Here is a 22,149-nt window from a genome sequence, read left to right on the forward strand (position 1 = left end):
ATTTAATATGGAGCTGACTATATAGAGCAAAGCCTACACTTTCCTCTCCAAGTCATTTCAAGAAAATAAAATTGGCTGTATGATAGAAACGCCCCTATGTATCAATGGGTGATCCAAAATAGTGAAATTTCCAATAAATAGGCAATATACATGAGGAGGGGATGACTTAGGCAGTACCTTAGAGGGCTAGGATTCGACGTGCTGGCTAGCGCTTATTTTATGTAGCTGGTAGAACGAACTCGACTCTTTCGAATTTGATTCGAATCAAATAAAACGTGTAAAATGGGGTGTACTATACAGCGCAAACGATTTCTTGCCTCAATGTTGCGTTCAAAATGGTGAATTTTCAAATAAATTGGCAATATTAAGCACAACCTCCCCCCACGGAGAGGGGTAGGCTTCAATGTGCCACTTCTTTCGGATGTAGCTGGTAGGACAAAGCCTACTCTTTTCCTCTCCAAGTGGTTTCAAAGTAATTGAAGTGGCTGTACTGTATGTCGAAGTCACCCCCCCCCCCCGAGAGGGTTAGGTCTCGATGTGCCAACATTTTGTTTTATGTAGCTGATAAAGACAGGCTTATACTCTTATAACTCTCTAAGTGATTACATGGATTAACAAGCGGAGATAATTGCATTTAAAGGTCAAGTCCACCTCAGAAAAATGTTGATTTGAATCAATAGAGAAAAATCAGACAAGCACAATTCTGAAAATTTCATCAAAATCGGATGTAAAATAAGAAAGTTATGACATTTCAAAGTTTCGCTTATTTTCAACAAAATAGTTACATGAACAAACCAGTTACATCCAAATGACAGAGTCAATGATGTCACTCACTCACTATTTCTTTTGTTTTTTATTGTTTGAATTATACAATATTTCATTTCTTACGAATTTGACGATTAGGACCTCCTTGCCTGAAGCACAAAATGTTAAAATAATGGAATTCCACGTGTTCAGGGAGGAATGAAACTTCATTTCACATGACAATGTCGAGAAAATAACAATATTTCATATTTCATATCATGAAATACAAAAGAAATAGTGAGTGAGTGATGTCATCAACTCTCTCATTTGGATGTAACTGGCTCGTTCATATAACTATTTTGTTGAAAATAAGCGAAACTTTAAAATGCCATAACTTTCTTATTTTACATCCGATTTTGATGAAATTTTCAGTGTTATGCTTGTTGATTTTTTTTCTTTTTATTCAAATCAAGTTTTTGTTGGGGTGGACTTGTCCTTTAATTTTTAGCCATACATTATACATGTTATACGTATCAGTCTATGGAAATGCATACAAAAAGCGACATTTCTGAAATTTGAGTATTCAAGTTTGATACCTTTTAAATTTGCTAAAAAGAATGGTACAGAGTTGGAATTTCTCCTACATGATAATAATATATCAATAAAGTTTTTTAATAAAATTTCAAGGTAATTGATTCATTGTTCTTTGAATTATGTAAAATCATGTATTTGCAAAATTTTCAATTTGGGGGAAAATTTGAAAAAATGCATTTCTCTACTTAAAATCTCAGCCAAATGACCTACTTATCCCCTATAAATAGTATCGAATTGTAGGAAATTTATTCGTCTTTCATATGACACTAATTTTGTGGCAATTGAATATGTCAAAATCTATGAACGAAAATTCAAATGTTCTGAATATTTGGCAGCCATTTTGAAAAAAGCGCTCTCACAAGTTAATTTTCAGGATACAGCCTGGTTACCTCATATATTCGCATTCAGCGTAAAAACTGGTTTAGAAGCACTATATGAAATTTCTCCTTTTCCATATGGCACCTTGCTCAATTATAACCCGGACTATATTCTAAAATGAAATTCATCACTTTTGGCAGATAAATGCAATTACAATTGCATTTCCTGTTTCCCAACCGTACACTGTAAAAAATATTGGGCACAATTTTAACCAGCACGAGGGTAGTTATATATCCAACCAATTTTGGGCGGTATTTTACCCAAAGCGGGAAGCATATTGTCCAGTAAGGTTAAAAAATAAGCAGAAATTACTAAAGAATGAGCAAAATTTAATCAGACTGGATAAATAATAATGCCCAAAAGAAATGCCCAATGTTGGTTGGATACATAATTACCATCATGGAGCATTTTTGCCCAATATTTTTAAGAGTGTATGCTAAAAAATGATTGTCTACTAACTTTAGCTATATGTGCAGGTATGGTGTTTGTATCCTGACACTGACATGTCTGAAAGCTACTTTCGTTTGAATACGTTTGAGTAATGAAGAACTATGTCAAGGGGTTGCATGTGTGACAGGTTGCATTTTGGTGGCAATTTTTCTTAAGAGTTGGTCGATTAAGCCATTAGAAAGAATAGATGTTTTCAAATACTATCAATCAATCAATCACTTTGCATATATATGTAAGACGTGAGGGGGCCCAATAAATGTTTTTTTTAAGTCTTTGTTGAATGATAAGATGCAAAGTTCCATATTGCATAGCATAACGCGCGCGGCAAAGAGTTGCTTAATATAAGTCCCGAGCGAGCGAGTACAAAATCACAAAACCATCTTTTCATGAGAATCTAACTTTGAGATTGATTTTGACAAGGTATTCAGAAAATAGCATCATATCTAACATCGATCTTCCTTTCCCTTCATGTTTTGTTGGTTTTTGTTGTTTTTGTTGTAGAATTTTGGGGGGGCCTGTGCTATGCGGATCAGTGGGGTCAGGGGCAGTGGCGGCACCAGAATTGTTAACCTAAGGGGAGGAAAAAAACTTTGGAAGGGTAACACAATTTTTGGGCCTATTTCACAAAATCAAGAAGTGTGAGCTATTTTTTTCAATGCAGGCACCACTAACTTAAAAGGGACATGTTAAGGGCAAACAGTTTGTATTGGATTATGAAGATTATCAAATAAATAATGCGAGAGCGGAGCGCGAGCTGAAAATGGTTGATATCCTGAGATTTGTTGTCGTTCTAAGCACTTTTTGTTATCATGAACTGAATGGCTATCGAACTAAACAATGCGAGCGCATGTGATTTATGAATATTATGAATACGCAATTAAGAGGTGTATCTCCCTTTAAACGAATAATGAAATCTCTATTTGCGAGAATCATATTGACTTGAACACTGGATTTTTATGCCTTATAATTTATTTATCTCAGTCAACAGTTAATGCGAGCGCGTAGCGCAGGCGAAATTTTGAATTTTATATAACGACCTGAAAGATTTATGTTGACATATAATGTTTTGGAGCTTATAGAGCTGACAATGAATGGATAAGACAATTTTCAAAACTTAAAAAAGAACGAAAAGCTGTTTTGGATCACTTTGCAGGTTTAATAGGATGCTTATGACAACATTAACTGTTTTTTTTTCAAAATTTCGGGGGGAGCAAGGGGGGCAACTCACTGGGGACAAATGCCCCCGTGCCTCCCTCTTGGTGCCGTCCCCCCCCCCCCCGCAACCCCGTGTTATTTTTAAACATTGCAGATGGCCATTTGATTATCAAACCGCGGGTACACACACACAGCACATAACTTCATAGCAGTTTTAGATAATAAACAAAATATTATGTGGAAGCACAACACAGCGAATGTGGTAAAATAAAAATTGTAAATAGCCGCCCTCGAGCGAAGCGAGCCAGAAAAAATAGGCCTTTTATCAAAGCGATTTTGAAATTTTAAGAGACTTTTACGGTAAATCTAGCAGGCGTAGAGCTTTACTTATAGGTTATGATCGACACGGGGAATACATAAATGTATAACTAGCCCTTGGCTGTAATTTTTTGTCCTGATTGCGACCATTAATGCATAAAATTCAGCAAGCTTATATTATAGGCCATCCACCTTTCTTCCCGTTCTTAATAATTTTTTGATAATCGGCAGCCCGGTAGTGTTATCAAGTTTTTTTCTTTTCTTGTCCCTTTTCTTCATATTCTGATTTTTCAACTTATAGCTTTTAGCTCTACCTTCCCCTCCGTTTCTTTTTGCGTCTTTCTCCAATTTTCTCGCCATTCTTGCCTGTGTCATTGAGTAATAACTTTTGATTTCATATCTCTCTCTTGCTTATCATGCTAATGTGTATGTATTTCGGGATATTTTGTACTTTCTCAAAATTAATGTTCATTCGTTCGATTTCCCGCTTTCCATTTTCTCTATTTGTGTTCTGTCTTTCTGTCCATTCCTTTTCAGTTTTTCCCTTTCCCTTTCCCTTTTTTTTCTTTCTCTCTTTCTCCCTTTTCTCTTTTTTCTTGTCGCGCATGGTATCCACTCGTCAATGTAAGTGCCCCCCGGGGGGAAGGGGAAGGGAGGGGGGACTCGATCAGCAGCCATGGCACCAGGAACATTTCATATGTTATAGTACAATTATATGGGATGTATATACACGGAGATGATTGCGTCTCGATGGGAGGTGGCTCTATAGATGAAAAAAAAATATGATCGGCCTTCCATGAAAGAGCGGGACTCGAATCCTTCCTTCAACCAATCATAATCTATCATCCTAGCTGTGGCCACGTATCTTTCTGAATTTGGGCGGGGCTTGGTTCCATTCAAACCAGACAAAATCTCATCCATACACCTCTGATTGGTTAATGTCAATTGATCATCCATGACCTTGGTAGACAAATTATACTGCTCTTTGATCCAATCAAAATTCAAAGTTTGATATATACTCTGGGGATGCAATCTGCTTTGAGTGCTATAAATGTTGGCATCCACCTTTTCAAAACACAGGAAGATCCAGCAGACATTGGCACATCAAGCAGTAACGGAGATCAAGTCGTTCAGAGTTCTAGATTTCTCATCGCAGTAAGTCCTTTCTATCTCTGCTGTATACTAATATTTCTTGCAGCTCCACTTACCAGTCATGGCTTTGTCACAGCCATATTTCTTTAAAGTATTTTTAAAGCACTTTATATAGTTCGTTTTTCATATAGAATATCACAATCCCGATGAACCTAATTGTATAAAAATAATTTATGTTGACTTCTTTCATTATTATTTATCCCTTCAAATTTCATCACCTTTCCATTACTAGCAATTTGAATGAGTGACTCATCTATCTGCTGGTTTATTTAGAGTCCTTTAACGCATGTGAATCACAAGTATATAAAGCGCGCTCCTTTATATATATATACATGTGTATATATATATATATATATATATATATATATATATATACAGTGGCGGATCCAGAGGGGGGCGCCCCGGGCGCGCGCCCCCCCCCCCCTATTTTCGCCGGATTTTTTTTTTTTTTTTTTTTGGATGGTTATATTTACTGGATTGGTACAATGTAGTCAATTTCAAGGGCTAGATCTAGTCAAAACTATATTTTAACTTACGCTCATGGCCTTTGTGTTCGCACAAATGCACCTCTGTCATACTGTATTGCAATATGTAAATTCCGGAATTCCAGGGCGCGCAAGTCGATTGGTTCTTGTAACATGCGTTTGTCCGTCTTTATGGCAAATACATGTAAATTATAAGTAACAGATCGCGAGAGAAAGTGTCAACGATGCGAATGATAATGTCTATCCCCGAGATATCACTCAAAGATGAAGCCCTATATCGGGCGCCACGTGCGCAGCATTATCATTCTGCCTTGGTCATGTACGTTTTCACTGAAATGTATAGGTCAGACATATTTGTATTTAATGTAAACTAACTTTTACACTTTCTGGTAGATTCAGAGGCATATTATCCAGGGCGCCCCAACTAAGTTTCGCCGAAGCAATCATTCCAACGAATTATCAAGGAGCAAAATTGTATTAATGATGAGAATCCCCTTAAGAAGCATTATATTACTTTGAGGTTGTGCAGAATGACTGGATTATTGAAGATGATTTGAAAATAATACGAGGGAAAAGGTTGATTACCAGAAGATGATGTCGTTTTTTCTGTAGTTTGTAACAATTTACTGTGCATTTTGGGGAAAAAAGAACCAAATTTTATGCATGTTGCCATACGACTAAACAATTCTCATTTGAAACACACAATGTAAATACACAAATGACAATAAACAGAATGGATTATTCGGAACTTATCGATTACAAGTCTCAGTTTCGTATCATTTAAATTTGACGTTTCAATCACACGATGCAAGCAAGTGAAGAGCCTTTGCCAAATGTATGTTTTGAATGACCGCTTATACGGTGTGTGACTGGAAACCAGCTCCTAAATGAGTCAGTATGTGTCTTTTATTCATGAAGTTACAGTGATTTAAGTGTGCATTTTTCTTCTAAAGGTGCTCTCAAAATACGACTTTTGGACATGATTTTTTGAAAAAGTCCTTGCCGTGGGAGGGGGGTATCCCCCCTCCCACACCCTCCCCCCGCTCGGTCGCTTCGCTCCCTCGCCGCTGGCGCCCCCCCCCCCTATTTCAAAATCCTGGATCCGCCCCTGTATATATATCTATTGATGGAAAAATTTGGCTATGAGGCGATCGTAGCTTCTATGTCCTCATTCATTAGTGATCTTCATCAGTACTGTAAGCACACGCGAAATATAGAATACAATATTAAAGCCCAAGTTTAACTTATAGTTACTTACATCGTATTAAGGTTTTTAATTTTATCGTAAACCTTGTTTGTATAATCATCATTATTGTTGATAATGTTGTCTTTGCCGTTCATATTTCATCATTATTAGATATTTAGAATTGTAATTTCTAATATTCCTTGCTGTATAGTATCATATTTTCATACAGTAATTGTCATTTTATACTACATTGCTAATAGTGCACATTCGTAAACAAACAAGGATATCTGACAGCAATCAAAGGACAAATTAATAAAAAAGTAGAAATGTCAATGATGATACTAGTAAAATTATCATATCGTCGGCCTTATGCCAAAAGGGCCTTAACTGCTTTTGGCCATTCCGAGATAATGGTGTTTATAAAGGTTTTGGCCTCTCTAATAATCAAAAGTTTGTGGTCGTTTTTTTGCTTTTGAAGCCAATTTCGATAAACGTGTTAAGTTATTAAGTTTTACATGAAATGTGTTAAAGTTATTATAAAATATTCAGAACCCCTAAAATCGGGTTAAGGCCCTTTTGGCATAAGGCCGACGATATTATATATACATATCTGTATATAGCTTGTGTCATAATTGACGTCACTCGCCATAATCCTGTATTTTAAAGTGGCATTTCAATGAATAAATTTTTGTATAAGACAATTCAAGCAAGACATACCTAAAGATTATTGTACCTGTCAAATTTGTTTAACAATTTGCAAATTTTCGCTCTCCTTGCCAACCTTATCCCTCATCAAAGCTTGGTTTTATAGTTTACCTGCAAAATTAAGGGTTTTTTTCCGAACCCATCCCTTTTTCTCTCGAAGGAGGTGGGGCCAGGTCGCTTTTCTGTAGCCCATTATGAGTTGACCCACTTCAACACGTCTAGCATCTTCGCAATCACAGCAAAACTCTCCTCCTTCACTGTACTTTTAGCTCCACAGCCAGCTTTCTCTGCTCGAAAGTTGATTCTTTTGCTCCGCAAGGAGCCATCTTTAAATTATGGCTCCTTATGACTTCCTGAATAGTTGAATTCAAGCATAATTTAAAAACTGCAAAAATTTGGTGAATTTTCATCAAGGATCATTTGAGATATCCTCAACAGTACATAGATAAATAAGGGATAAAAATTGTTTGAATAAAATAGTTCCTTCACCGAGTTTCAGCTACAAGACTGCATTTAGAGGGACATCAATTCTGACACTAAAGAGTATCTATAGATATACCATGATCTCGGTGATATATTATCCGCTCGACCAAACCAATGTTTGACCTCTTGAAATAATGATAAAAAAATCAAAGATAAAAATGCAGAGTGGTGAGTCTTGCAATTACAATATCGGAATCATATACCAATAATGCGTGTTATCACTGTCCATAAGTGAATTATTTTCAAACATATACAAATAAAAGGCGATAGTTTTCCACAGAGATTTTTTTTTAGTTGACAAAATTGTTCTTTGTTTCTTTATAATAGGGACATTCAAATAAATCAAATAGAATGGTTGGACTTCCTTCATTGTTGAAAACTCTTTAAAATTTGACAAGTTTTTATTTTTTCATTCGTCAACCTTTTTTTCAGTTCACTAGAAAGGTAATGAACTTTTCATTTTATATTTTTTCTTCAAAGCTTCTTTTGACTGCAAGAAGAAATATTGAACATGGACAGCATTTTCCGGCCCTTTGCACTTACTACTACCTTCTACTTCGCATCGAGCAATCGTAAGTACAGTATTAAAAAATAATTTGCAAGTTTATACATGCTCTTAATCATTTTTTCCAAATAATAATAATGAAGATGTTTGAATCATTTCCTATAGAGTGACGACTACCTTAAAGGCAAGGCGACCCAAGCAAAAAAAAAATATTGAACAAAAACTTTAAATTTTCATAACACCTTCATTTTGCATCCTATTTCGAAGAAATGATTAAAAATAATATTAATACAAATAAAAATAATGCTAAAGGATATTTTTATAGCACACGTATAACATCATATCCACCTTCCTATGTGCTCTAGGTGCTCCTTCCCCATGGGCGGATCCAGCTTTCACCAATGGGGGGGGGGGGGACGAAAAATATTTTCATCAAAATTTTTCTTTATTGGCCGTTATAATCTGTTTTTGGGGGGTGGTTTTTCATGGGGTAGTCTTAACTATAAGGACTGATACTTCAAGTATTTGTTAGTTGTTATTGTTATGAACAAGATATAAGGTATCTCATGTGGTCTTGATATATAATGCGAGCGCAAAGCGTGAGCTCAAATTCTTTGATATTTCTTGTCCTTAGACCTGAAGATTCTGAGCAGTTTTAATAATCATGAACAAAGATAAGTATCTAACTAAACAATGCGAGTGCGCGAAGCGCGAGCCAAAATCTTTAGTATAGTAAGCTTAGCGTGAAAAAGAACTTATATAGGAGTGTTTTAGTGAATAAGCATTTTTCATGAACAGGACAGCCATCTAAATGAATAACTGATCCGAGTGCGAAGCGCGAGCTCATTTTTTTTTATATTTCATGTATTTAGACCTGAAAGACCTGAAGATTCTGAGCAGTTTCAATAATCGTGAATAAGATAGGTATCCAACTGAACAATGCGAGCGCGAACCTATATTTTAATATAGTAAAAGGACCTAAAATGGTACTGTTTTTAGTGATTAATGAAGAGGATACAAGTATCACCAATTAAATTATGAGAGTGCGAAGCGCAAGCTCAATTTTTTTCTTATTCAGACCTGAAAACTGGACAGTCTAAGTGCGTTTTTATTTAAATAAAGAACAAGATGTGTGTTTCAAACAATTAAATGCGAGCGCGAAGCGCGATCTTAAATTTTTGATATACTGACATGATAAAGGGACATTTTGAGAAATTTTGGTAAGAATTCCCAAAGTGCAGGTATCTCACATAATTATAAAACACTGCGAGTGCGCAGCGCGAGCTGAAAACTTTGATATAATAGATCTATATTAACAATTTATGTAAATAAAACAAAATAATGAAAGTTTGATGCGCGAGCTGAAATATTGTGTGCAAATTAATGTCAGAACTGGATATATTAAGTGCCATTTAATTTTCTTGAATGAGATTCAATACACAGGTAATGCGAGCGCAAAGCGCGAGCAAAAAAATATAAAGTTTATTTTCCAATTCTTCCCCTCACCCCTTTCTCGTTTCCTTTCGGGGTCGGGCCGGCCGTTACGAGGCTGTTAATTTTCTCTATCAAGTTAAAGAGTACACTTTTTCTGCAGGTTGCTAAAAATAGGGGCGGGACCGGCTCGGCCTCGGCCCACTCCTGGATCTGCGCCTGTAAAGAGTAAACTTTTCTGCAGGTTGCCAAAAATAGGGGGCTGGCCAGCTCGGCCCACTCCTGGATCCGCGCCTGTTCCCTAGCTTCTTGTCGAGGACCTGGCGGCTGCTCCCCGAGCGAAGCGAGGGATTTCCTTTTCACGAATTAGGCCTGGCGAGCGCAGCGGTGCACTCTGCTTCGCTATATCCCTCGCTTCGCTCGGGAAGCAGCCGACAGGGCCTCGACAAGAAACAACCCCTACCCCTGCTCTGCTGGTCTACTCTACTGATTCCTGTGCGCATAGCTTTTTGATGAATAACATTCCGCCGATGCACATTCACCTCACCTGGGTGAGATTACGCTATATACGGCTAGGATTTCGAACCCAAGACCATCTCTTTCAAAGTCCAGAGATTAATCCACTGGATCAAAACGCTCCAACTGTCAGCGTTTTCATGATAATGCTGTTTGATTTTTATTCAAACCCCCTTTGTTGGTTTCAATATAATATGCGCGAGGTTTGAATTCAAAAGGCCGCGAGCGGTGAGGTCAGAGAATTTCGCGCGGAGACACGAAATGGCCTACATAGAGGGGATGGGGGAGTCAATTTGACCCTCCAGTAAAATAAGGGTCTGTTTCAGCGTAATCATATATGGCCTAGTTAGGTCTAAACACAGAGAAAAGGTATGCCTGAAGAATGCCTTCAATTTTCATATTTCTTAACATACGGTTAGGGCAACAATTCCCTGTTTAAACAAGTGTACATCATTTTTTTCGGGAATGTATATATTTTCCATTTTGTTCTACCTTCGTAACATATCTTTAACCTCATGCTCAGCTTATTCATTATATTTGTTTTATTTTGTGAATATATATTATGCTGGTAGCTGGAGTCAGTTACTGAAAATCAAAAGCAAGTAATTCAACTACTCACCACATTGCATAGAAATTGAATCCTGATTGTGATTGGCTGTTAAATGAGCCGTCTTCCAAGGATGCTTACTATTAGATGGCAACGGCTCCATGTCCCTTGTGTAACGCGCGGTCAAAGTGTTACTCCTTCAAATCAAACTACCCTCTTACTGACACCTCCCTCATTATTTTTTAATCCGTTACAGCGGCATGTACGGATGATCCTGATGGCATGAATTACAGAGGGATCTATCCGTAACTTTGAGCGGTAAAACATGCCTGTCGTGGACCTCTGTAATAAATTTTGAACCCATGCCGGACGTCTTTCCGGCAGGCCTTGGAGACCACAACCACTGCAGAAACCCGGACTCATCCTTCACAGCATGGTGTTTCATTGAAGGCGAATTGGAAGGGGAATTCGAATATTGTGCTATTGGTGATTTCAGTCCACAATATGCACGGGTGAGCATATGTATTTTTTTTTAGATGTTGTTAGTAGTAGTAATAATAACGGTGATAATGAGCATAACGGTCTGGATTCAAAATGCCTTTGGATCCGTATAGTTTGAGACCATGTTTTACGCAGATTTTTACGCGTAAATCCCGCTTGATTTAGCACACTTTGAGAATTGAGAAACGGCAAAAAAATCCAACAAACAAAACAAAACGCAAAAAGAAAACGAACAAACAAACCATGAATTCGGAAGCAGTGACGACAATGATTATAAAACAAATTCCACTACGACCCCCCACCACTCCTATAGTGTGATGTTTCTAGGATAGTAACATTGTATATAGGCCCTTTTCGAGTTGTTGCAGTTGAGCCTTTCTTTTTGGCAGCTGATAGTTTTGGGGTATTGTGAAATCGGAAGGACGCCCCAGTGGCTTTCCAGTAGTTTTCTGGGTATTGCATCTTTGAGACTTTGTGAAGCACACAAATTGCACTTTGAGGCAGCTAGTCGACATTTTAACTTAAACATCAGCAAGTCTTGGCCGATATTGGCTGAAGCTTTATAGAAGGCTGTATGAGGTCAGATTAAGCAGAATGTCTGCTGTTATATGCATGAAGCCATCGATGGTTCCAAGAATGAGATATTGGAAGATCGGATAATATCCTGGATCGGAACATGCAATGTCGGGTCGGTTTATAGATTGGCTGATTGTGTTACGCCAGTAACACAATTAAAGCAATTACTTTGATGGACGTCTTCAGCCAACGGATTATCAGACAGAAGTTTTTAGAGAAGGAACAATGAGAGAAAAAGCAGAAGACTCTTCTTAAAATTCGAAATTGCTTATGAAATATCAGAAATCCTTGACATTTGGCATTAAAGAATTAATTATGAAGATGACTGACCAGTTGATCGATAGTGAAAAGACTTGTTTTGAATTTGGACCATCGTTTTAAGATTTTTTGAATGTCAGATTATAGGAACTTGAGATGAAAATTCGTTGAAGAAACGTTCAAGTTGAGTTTGAAGAGGTTTGAAGAATCTTGCCCTGAACATAGATTAATTCAGAGATTAAGTGGTGACGATGGATGATTATGAAGACAGATCAATCGAAGTTTTTTCATAGGAATGTAGATCACAACAATTAGTATATTCGGATAGATCATTATATAGCAAATAATTTCACCCGTGTATCCATAGGTACGATACTCGAAATAGTCATTTTAATTTTGTATTACCAAAACGTAAAGGACATATAGGGAACACTTTTTATTTTAATGGCATCCAATCTTGGAATGCTCTTCCTAATCAAGTAAAAGCAGTTAAAATATTTTCTCAATTTAAAAGTGCATTAAATAAGCACATAAAACTGGAAGCTACTCGAGAGCAGTATTACCAGTAATAATCACACATTTTGTACAGTTGGTTTCTAGTATTGTAGATAATGTAGGGTCCGGGTGTAGGCTATATGTTAAAATATAATCTTGTTTCATAAATTAGGAGGATTGTTGTTTGCTTGAGATGTGTTAAGGATTCAAACTTTGCTATGCTCCTATGCTATCCCCTATTGTTATGCTCAATTAAGTCCTGGACTGAATAAACTATTGTTAGGCTCCAGTGCACTCTCCCTGGCTTAACAGGTGTAACATTTTTGCATTGGGTGTGTTGCCTTACCAAGCACTCAGGCCTCACTATCTGCTCAGAAGTCAAACAGGGAGGACCTATGGGTCATTGGTTCAGAAATGCTATTAGAAAATTGAAGTTTTAGACTGGGATTTAGGGCAGATAGCGCTGCATTTTCAATTTTAAGCATCAAGAACATGACTGCTGAGAATTGAGGCCTTCCTGATGATTTCCTGCCTTTAGTCACAGACGTCAAACTGTAAGTGAAAATGATTTTTGATTACTGTTCATTTTATATTATGATTGTGTCATTGAGAAAGGCAAGGTCATTAAAAGGGACCATTGAATTCTATATAAAAGAGAAGAGTATTAGTTTATACCAAAACTATCTCCAATTTAATTAATGTCATGTTAATTAATAATTAATGTGAAGGAGTTGAGTTATTCCAGGACACAGATTTAGTAACTTTTGAATCTCAGAAATAAGAAAGGATTTGTACTGAAAGAAATTCTTTTTAGGAAGGAGTCATTTTCTTGTTATACGTAAAACATTTTGAGGACTGCTGTGAGATTAAAGACATATGAGTATTATGAAGATTGGAAGAAATTATTCCTTTGAATACTGGAATTAATCTAGGGAATCACCTGGATGAATATTGTGAAGATTTACAGATAATATTCCTTAGATTGTTTATAGTATACTAGTCAAGAATTAATCTAGGGAAGTATATATATATATATATCAATATTGTGAAGATGTGAAGATATTATTATTCCTTAGATTATTCATAGTTTGGGTAATGTTTGTTTTTAGATGGGTTCTGATTCTGGTTCTGATTCCGGTTCGGATTCCGTTTCCGGTTCCTATTCCACTGGTCGTTCCACTGGTTATTCCAATTCTGGTTCTGAGTTTGGTTCCAACCGCCATTCCAGTAGCTGTTCCGGTCCCATCTTCGGATCCACCATGATTATGACTGTCAAATCCCGCAATGGACAAGATTTGTAAAGAGAGTCTGAGGGAAGACAGTTCCGTCGACAGATGATGTAATTATGTAACGATTCGTCAGTATCAATGAACATTGAACTGGAGTGACTATATCACCTTATAAAGTGGGTTACTTTGTATGTTATTCCAAAGACTTTTATCTTATGTTATTTGTACTCAGAAACAAAGCCATTGAATCATTGTTCTACAAGAACCTGAATACAGTTTTAATAAATTCTTTAAACTGTATTTTTATTGTTCATGTAATTCATTTAATGTCCTCTTGAGTTGCTTGGGTGTGACAATTGGTTGCGAGAATTTATTGTATGTCCTCTTGGGTTGACTTGGGTGTGACAACATGTTTGCATATTATTTTGACTGATGGATATGTATGTATGTATTTTATTTTTTTTTACCATATTCCAGTACTTGTCGTAGTTTATACTTTTTGCTACAAATTGTTAATGTTTATACTAACTATAGGACCCAATTGGAAATAAGCCTTTCGGCTTTCATTGGCTATCCTGACAAGGTATTCCTCAATTTCATTGTAGTCTCCTGTGATATTCTTGACGAATAAAATATATCAATCAATCAATATTTTTAATGGTATTTAGGGGGAAAGTGCGATATCATTGAATTTTGATGATTAGATAAGTGCAGGATCTTTTCAAGCAATTAGTGGCAGGTCGAGCCTATATTACAGATCTCATCAATGAAGGATCCTTTGGTTTTTTTAACTTGCAATCAGAGTAATAATTTCAAATCGCTTCATCATTTGGAGGTGTTTTTCCAATTAAACTTCAAAACTGTGAAAATATTGAACCTCAAGCATGCAGGGATATTTTGATAATGGCTTTTTGTATTCTGAAATAAATTGTTAAAGGTCAAGTCTACCTCAGAAAAATGTTGATTTGAATCAATAGAGAAAAATCAGACAAGCACAATGCTGAAAATTTCATCAAAATCGGATGTAAAATAAGAAAGTTATGACATTTCAAAGATTCGCTTATTTTTAGTTATATGAACGAGCCAGTTGCATCCAAATGAGAGAGTCGATGATGTCACTCACTCACTATTTCTTTTGTTTTTTATTGTTTGAATTATAAAATATTTCAATTTTTACGAATTTGATGATTAGCACCTACTTGCCTGAAGCACAAAATGTTAAAATAATGGAATTCCACGTGTTCAGGGAGGAATGAAACTTAATTTCACATGACAATGACGAGAAAATCAAACTATTTCATATAATAAAATACAAAAGAAATAGTGAGTGAGTGATGTCATCAGTTCCCTCATTTGCATACTGACTGAGATGTGCATATATATCTGTTTTTGTGAAATGAAGCAAAACTTTAAAATGTCATAACTTTCTTATTTTGCATCCGATTTTGATGAAATTTTCGGTGTTATGCTTGTTGGATTTTTCTCTTTTTATTCAAATCAAGTTTTTGTTGGGGGTGTGTTACACCCACAAATGTAATAACGCCCACAAATGTAAGAACACTTTACCCACAAATGTAATAACGCCCACAAATGTAATAACACTTTACCCACAAATGTAATAATTTTTGATCGCCCACAAATGTAATAATGACTTTACCCACAAATGTAATAAATTTGAAGGGAATTTGGCGAATCCGTTCTAAACTAAAATCCTATAGTAATGCGTCCATATAGCACAAAAGTGCAAAGTTTTTTTTCAGACCGGGTTAATAAAACATCAAAGTACAAGTCCAAAGTCTTTCTTCCAGACCCGGTTGTTTAAAAAATATAATAAAAGTCCAAAGTCTTTTTTTTCCAGACCCGGTTGTTTCAAAAATTATAATATAAATCCAAAGTCTTTTTTCCAGACCCGGTTGTTTCAAGAATTTTAATAAGTCCAAAGTCTTTTTCCTGACCCAGTTACTTCAAAATTTATAATATAAGTCCAAACTAAGATACGATAATGATATTCCTGTGGAAAAAATGGGAATCGAGCTTAGTCTTTTCTCCAGACCCAGTTAATTAAAACTGGTGGAATTAATGTCTTTGTTGTTGTTTCAACTTATACGGTGTATATTGTGAATATATGCACTAAGGGTAATGTTGTTGTTGTTGTTTTAGCTTATACGGCGCGTGTCATTCAGTAGTGAATATTTGCGCCAAATTGAGAATCAAGCGTAGTCTTTTCTCCAGAACCGGTTACCTGTTATTTAAACATTATGAATAACAGTTTAAAAACAGTATAAAGACCCCATAATCTTATTAATGCTGGATATATAGCGTAGTCTTTCAGCCCGACCATTTTTTTCTTAAAAGAAAACGCTAATAGTAAGAATTAAAAAAAAATCAAAGTCTAAGACCATAAACCTTCAACCTAAGAACCTGTTTTAAAAGAGGTTTAGAGTGCTGTCTTTATTCCAGACCTAAAACAGTTACGAAAAAAAATCTTCTAACATAAGACCTTATATTCTTATTCTCGTGGAATAACACGAGTTTTTAAACGTACTCTTTCCTCCAGACCCGGCTATTAAAAAAAAGTAACTGAAAAAGTTCGAATCTAAGACCAAATTTCCAAAGTTTCACCCAGTAAAAATATGTCTTTTTTTTAAATAATACTACTACCCCTACAAAACATTGTAATAACGCGTGGGTAAAGCAGACATCCTTTCTCCAGACTTGGTTACTATTTGAAACATAAAATAGTTTTTACAAATATTCTAAAACGAATACCCAATAATCTAATTACTGTGGAACAACATGAAGACCGATTGTCGAAGATCGACTTTCCTCCAGACACAATTATTTCAGGAATAAAAAATCAATAAAACTCAACCCCCAACAACGAATCTAAGAACCAACAATCCTCCAAATTAAGACCATGCATGTAGAAAAGCACATGTTTAGAGCGTTGTCTTTATTCCAGACCCGGTGATTTAAAAATGATTTAAACAATCCTAAAAACAAAAGACTCATATTCTTATTCTTGTGGAATAACACGAGTATTATGCTTAGTCTTTCGTCTGGACCCGGTTATTTAAAAGATAAAGAAATATTGAAAAAAAATGACAGCTGAGACCAATCTTCAAAATTAAACCCACTTAAAATGCTTGGGCTTAGAGTGTTGTCTTTACCCCTCACCGACGTATATTATAACTTTTGAAACGACCGGGTCTGAAAAAAAGACTTTGGACTTGCATTATAATTTTGAAACAACCGGGTCTGGTAAAAAGACTTTGGACGTATATTATAATTTTGAAAAACCGGGTCTGGAAAAAGACTTGGACTTGTACTGTAATATTTCATTAACCGGGTCTGGAAAAAAAGACTTTGAACTTTTGTGCTATATGAACGCATTACTATAGGATATTAGTTTAGAACGAATTCGCCAAAAATCACTTCAAATTTATTACATTTGTAGGTAAAGTCATTATTACATTTGTGGGTAAAGTGTTATTACATTTGTGGGCGTTATTACATTTGTGGGTAAAGTGTTATTACATTTGTGGGCGATCAAAAATTATTACATTTGTGGGTAAAGTGTTATTACATTTGTGGGCGTTATTACATTTGTGGGTAAAGTGTTATTACATTTGTGGGCGTTATTACATTTGTGGGCGATTATTACATTTGTGGGTGTAACAGGGTGTACTTGTCCTTTAATTGTGATTTGGTATACATTGAATTTTATTAGATTCCGCCACCCATTCGACAGCCGAATATTCGGAGATCTCCGGCACGGATTATCGTGGTAACATCTCAACCACGAGGTCTGGATACGAATGCCTGAACTGGACTTCTGAAATGCCATTTAACGATTCCGCCACTAACGATTCCTACCCCGATGCAGGTCTCGGGAACCACAACTATTGCCGCAATCCTAACGATTCCTATACTTTGTCTGGTGCTACATAGCGGAAACTGAGAGTTACTGGGAGTATTGCAACATTGGCTTGCCATCAGGGCGTCACTAGAGAGTTGCCACTCTGATGAAGATTCATTGTCCTCTTACTAAAACAGATTTAGTTTTTGTGGTGATCGGGGGGGGGGGCACTTCCATTCACGAGTGGATACCATGCGCGACCATGGGGTCTCGAAAAGCACCCTAAACACATAATTTCCATATTCTGAAAAAGGAACAAGTATTGGCGTGTGAAACCCTACCCTTAACAAGAATTGGAAACAAAACGATACTTAAGCTTGGCAAATATTCCCTGAAATGAACCCCTAAACAAGTATGGGTCCTTCGGTCGTCTGCTTTACCTTATTTGGTTTAGTACGACCCTACTTCTACACCTCGCGCAAATCGGACTCTAAACATGCACGTAGTGTTGGGGCAAAAAGGACATCCTTTATAAAACATTTTAATTTTGTTTTAACATCCCAGCAAATTCGACCCTAAACACGTAATGTTCCTAGCGAAATAGATACCCTTTTTCATTATTTTTGTGTTTTTGACACCCCTATCGTGAAAAAGACATCCTTTTTACGTGTTTTTTGGTCGCGCATGGTATCCACTCGTCAATGTAAGTGGCCCCTCCGGGGTGGTGATCAACTTTTGATTTCTTATATTCTATTATTATGACTTGGCCCTTTTCGGGTTTTTCTTGATAGTAGCCTACAATTATTTGGCGCTTGTTTACAAACTGTTTTCAATTCATCTCTCACTAAGGGTAATTGTTCATGAATGAACCAATTTTTCGGCGTATTTTTTGTCTAATACTTGAGGATATAATCACCTGTTTGCATGCCCGGGTTTGCATGATTATTTAAACTCTTGATATATATCTGTTTATGTGATTAAGTGAGACAATATAAAAATATAAAAAAATGAACAAACTTTTACTTGTAATAACGATGATAGAACATGGAAAGAGAACAGTGTTTCGGAATTTGTTACAAAATGTGCCGATAGTGCACCATAGCCTGACAGGGTTTTTTGTGCAGTTATACTATGCATATTATGGTATTGGGTTGGAGACAAAGTCTGGGGTAGTATATTAGTCTAGGAGCCAGGGGGCTTTATTCAGAATTTTTGGTGGGGAAGGTTTGACAAGCTTATCCGGGGTAAAATTGTGCGCTGATTCCAAAAATGCTACTCTTATTGACTGTACTCACGCCATTTTGGTCATTTTGGCCAAATTTTGGCCAAAACTGACCATTTTGACCACTCTTTGGAAAATGGTCCCTTAACAGACTGATTTTGTAGCCACATGCAATTAAAAGGGTCTATCTTAAGTAAAAATGCACACAGATTCCAGATAAAGTGCTTTCATTTGCCAAATCACAATAGCAGTGGTCATTTTGGCCATAATTTGGCCAAAAATGAAAATTTTCATGATTTTTTGGCCGAAATGTGTTACAAATATTGATCAGAGCTATGACTGGATGTTTTTAGAAATCCACATTTATTTTCAAAATGTGCGCTGGATCATAACCATCAACCTCATGTAATTTATTCCGTCAGTTTTGACCTATGAGGGTCATTTTGGGTACTTTAGACATAACTGACCATTCGCGCAATTTGCATTATTAACTGTTCAAATAGGCAGGAAATTGAGGTCTTCAGCATGCTTTTTCTTCTTCCCTTATAAAATGAGAATGCATTTAAATGTCCTTCATGTGTAAAATTTTATGCTGATTCCAAATATATCAGTCTAAATGACCCTATTTAACAGTTGAAGGTCATTTTGGCCACTTATGACCCTTAAAATGACCAATGACATCAGTTCAATTTATCCAAAAATACTTTGAATGTTACCAGAATCGTTACAAGGGCATACTGTGACACCTAACATTGGTGTATTAATCCTTGAAATTGAACATCTCAAAAGTATTTTGACCTCATGCAATTTATTCCATCAGTTTTGACCTATGAGGATTACTTGGCGTACTTTAGCCACAACTGACCATTCACGCAGTTTTGCATATAATAAACTGCACATAGACAGGAATTTCAGGTCTTCAGCGTGTTTTATCTTCTTCCCAATATAAAATGCAAATGCGTTCAAAAATCCATCTTGTGTAGAATTTTATGCAGATTCTAAATATATCAGTCTTATTTACCCTATTCAATAGCTTATGGTTATTTTGGCCACTTATGGCCCTTAAAATGACCAATGACATTAGATCATTTTACCCCCAAATACTTCGAACGTTACCAGAATCGTTACAAGGGTGTGTTGCGACACCTAACATTGGGGTGTGTTAATCCTTTAAATTGAACATCTCAAAATTATTTTGACCTCATTCCATCAGTTTTGACCTATGAGGGTCATTTTGGGTACTTTAGACATAACTGACCATTCGCACATAGGCAGGAATTTGAGGTCTTCAGTGTGTTTTATCTTCTTTCCTTATAAAATGGGAATACATTTAAATGTCCATCTTGTATAGAATATTATGCTGATTCTAACTATATCAGTCTTAATGACCCTATTGAACACCTAATGGTCATTTCGGCCACTTATGGCCATAAAAATGACCAATAACATCAGTTCAATTTATCCAAAATACCTCAATGTTACCAGAATCGTTACCAGGATGTGCTGTGACATCGAACATTGGTGTATTAATCCTTTAAAATGAACATTTCAAAAGTATTTTGACCTCATGTAATTTATATCATTAGTTTTGACTTTTGACCATTTTGGGTAACTGACCATTCGTGCAATTTTGCATAATAACTGTGCAAATCGGCAGGAATTTGAGGTCTTCAGTGTGCTTTATCTTCCTCCTTTATAAAATGGGAATGATGCATATGTCGTTCTTGTGTAGAATTTCATGCTGATTCCCAATATGTCAGTCTTAATGACCCCATTTAACAGATTATGGTCATTTGGCCACTGTTTGGCCCCAAATGACCAATACCATCTGTTCAATACTTCAATTTATCCAAAAATACTTTGAATGTTACTATAATCGTTACAAAGGTGTGCTGTGACACCTAACACTGGTGTATTAATCTTTTAAATTGAGTGTCCCAAAAATATTTTTGACAACCTTGGTCATTTTGGCCAGATTGTCCCCTGCCCAATGTGTATACTAAATTAGCCTATAGTGAACATAGTGAGGAGGCAATTCAGGATTGTGTTAATATTAGCATCAATTATTGTGAAATTGGAAAAGTTTGAAAGCTTTGGGGTGAAAATCAATGCAATGATTCCATATAAATCAGTATTATTGGCCGAACTATTGGACTTGTGGTAATTTTGATCACCTTTCCTCGATAATTTATCGTGACCACACATTATTTGATTTAAAAAGAGCTCAAATGTTGCTTAATATTATTTTCAGCTTGAGCTACTACACCAATAATCAAGAGTTTAATGAATGTGATAAAAACCTTTACATCAAGTACACATAAGGTTGTTTGACCATGCACTTTGGTCATTTTCATGACACATTTACATTAACCATTTTGTAATTCATGGAAACGAATTCAAGAATGATGTTAGATAAGACATACAGGTATTACAAAAACTTTCTGCACCAGATTAATACAATGATTTAGAAAATATCAGTCTTAATGACTACTTAATGGTCATTTTGGCCCTTACAATTAGCAATGACAATTACATGTATCAAAAGTATTCCAATGTTCTTGCTCTATATTTTTGTAAGATTTGTTGTATCAATCATAATCAATGACAAATTATTTAATTCAATATGATATTACTAATAGTACATAATCAAAATGTGACCACTTTGGCCACTTTGACCGTTTACCCAATGTGTGAATTTTGAAATAAACATGACTTAGCAGCAATTGTAGGTCTATGAACATGATGAAATGCGTAATCCCTTTTCATGGGAAATATTAAAGGCTCACCTTGAGTAAAAATTGTGCCAAATATCATGTGACTGTCTACTGTGGCCCCTTTGGTCACTGTATGTTCCTAAATAGCCAGAATTATTTTCCTTCTTTAAAGTCAAATTGTACTGAGAATCATTACAAAGCTAAATAGGTCACAGTGAAGTTCACAAAGAGTTTTGAATATCATTCATTTTTACAATCTTTTTTTTTCTTGTACAGTGATTCACAAAGCTCACATTGGCATGATTGGTGAGCAGCAAACTTACCCTTAATTCTTTTTGAAGACGTACTGGGTAATAAAATACATTCTCTATATGAAATTATTCTCTGTGCCGAATTTTGGTCACTCTAACAATTTAGGGCAAGTTTTCCACTTTCAACTTTACCAATCATGCCAATGTGAGGTTTGTGAAACATTACACAAAATGGCAAAGGTAATAAAAATGCACCATGGTTAAATCTATTCGTGAAATCCACTTTGACCAATAGCTTTGTAATGACGCACCTTTGAGTTCAGGATTAGTGCCTTCCTCTAGAATATAGTTATCTGTATAATTTAAATAAAAAAGGAGGGAATGATGTTATGGCT

At 36.0% G+C, this 22,149-nt stretch overlaps 1 long non-coding RNA gene across 1 annotated transcript; it reads left to right on the forward strand.

The window, feature by feature from the left end:
- The first annotated feature begins 12,670 nt into the window (after window positions 1-12,670).
- On the forward strand, window positions 12,671-14,008 carry LOC121406585. Its single transcript, XR_005968828.1, has 2 exons — window positions 12,671-13,033; window positions 13,589-14,008. It is a non-coding gene; the product is annotated as an uncharacterized LOC121406585 (long non-coding RNA).
- Window positions 14,009-22,149: the final 8,141 nt, after the last annotated feature.

The sequence above is a fragment of the Lytechinus variegatus genome, chromosome 1 (assembly GCF_018143015.1).
Source record: "Lytechinus variegatus isolate NC3 chromosome 1, Lvar_3.0, whole genome shotgun sequence".
In the NCBI taxonomy this organism is placed as follows: domain Eukaryota; kingdom Metazoa; phylum Echinodermata; class Echinoidea; order Temnopleuroida; family Toxopneustidae; genus Lytechinus; species Lytechinus variegatus.